A 1,574-nucleotide genomic window follows, 5' to 3' on the forward strand; every position below is an offset into this window, starting at 1 on the left:
GTGGTTCCTAAGGAACCAATGAATAAGGGATTCTTGGAACTGGAACAGGAACACATAGCTGAAGAACAGGCAAGAGAAAAGGAAACTGCAGAAGAAAAAGAACTTCCAAGAAAATTCACAGTGAAGGGCTTAGTAGAAGCTTTTACAGACCTCAACCAGCTCCTTAAAAAGCTTGGAAACATGGACCCCCCCGACAATGAAAGGTTTTCCTTAATAGAGAGGAATGTTTATGGTGCAGTATTTTCTGACAAGAAAATCTATGATGAAAAAAGAAACAGGTCCAGGTGCAGTGGCTCACACCTGTGATCCCAGCACTTTGGGAGGCCGAGGCAGGAGGATTGCTTGAGCCCAGGAGTTCAAGAACCTGGACAACAGAGTGAGACCCTATCTCTACAACAAGGTGGCACATGCCTGTAGCTTCAGTTACTTGGGAGGTTGAGATGGGATGATCACTTGAGCCCAGGAGGTTGAGGCTGCAGTGAGCTGTGATTGTGCCACTGCACTCCAGCCTGGGTGACAGACTGAGAATCTGTGTCCAAAAAAAAAAAAAAAAAGAAAAAAAAAGAAAAGAAAAAAGAAAAAAAGAAAAGGAAAAAGAAACAAACCGAGCAAACCACCATGTATTTCATCAGTGATACCTCCTCAAGAAGAGCCTCAGGCAGGTCCTTTAGGAAGCATTTCAGAATAAGGCATTGTTATTACAGGAGATGACAGCCCCAGATGTGTTACTGCCCCTAGAGACCTTCCAGTGGGATGAGATGTGATGGTGGAAGGTGGGAGACAGTGATATTGATGATATTGACCCCGTGTAGGCCTAGGCTAATGTGTATATTTGTGTCTTTTTTTTTTTTTTTTTTCAGGCTTAATTCACTTTATTTTTCTTGTATAAAAACCCTATGTTGTAGCCACAGCTTGGTTGCAGCGAGACTCTGGTGTGGGTCGTGACGAGGTGGTCAGTGAATTCCTGATAGGGAGACTTAGTGAACACAGTCTCCTTCCAGAGGTCGGGGGTCAGGTAGCTGTAGGTCTTAGAGATGGCATCAAAGGTGGCCTTGGCAAAGTTGCCCAGGGTGGCAGTGCAGCCCCGGGCTGAGGTGTAGCAGTCATCTATACCAGCCATCATGAGCAGCTTCTTGAGCACAAGCGCCGAGACGATGCCAGTGCCCGTGGGTGCAGAGATGAGGTGCACCAGCACGGAGCCGCAGCGGCCTGTCACCTTGCAAGGGACGGTGTGGGACTTGCCAATCTTGTTCCCCCAGCAGCCTCTGCGCATGGGGACGATGGAGAGCTTGGCCAGGATGATGGCCCCGCGGATGGCAGTGGCCACCTCCTTGGAGCACTTAACACCCAGACCGCTGTGTCCATTGTAGTCCCCGATGGCAACAAATGCCTTGAACCTGGTGCGCTGGCCGGCATGGGTCTGCTTCTGGACGGGTATAATCTTCAAAACCTCGTCCTTGAGAGAGGCCCCTAGGAAAAAGTCAATGATCTCAGATTCCTTAATGGGCAGGGGAATACATAGATCTCCTCCAGGGACTTCATGTCCTCCACCAGGCGGCCCAGCTTGGTGACGG

At 49.2% G+C, this 1,574-nt stretch overlaps 1 pseudogene across 1 annotated transcript; it reads right to left on the bottom strand.

The window, feature by feature from the left end:
• Positions 1-860: 860 nt before the first annotated feature.
• On the bottom strand, positions 861-1,572 carry LOC105540825 (annotated as a pseudogene). The gene has a single exon (XR_001006262.1). The product of XR_001006262.1 is annotated as a 40S ribosomal protein S2 pseudogene (transcript).
• Between the last annotated feature and the right edge of the window lie 2 nt (positions 1,573-1,574).

This window comes from Mandrillus leucophaeus, unplaced genomic scaffold (assembly GCF_000951045.1).
Source record: "Mandrillus leucophaeus isolate KB7577 unplaced genomic scaffold, Mleu.le_1.0 Scaffold228, whole genome shotgun sequence".
In the NCBI taxonomy this organism is placed as follows: Eukaryota; Metazoa; Chordata; class Mammalia; order Primates; family Cercopithecidae; genus Mandrillus; species Mandrillus leucophaeus.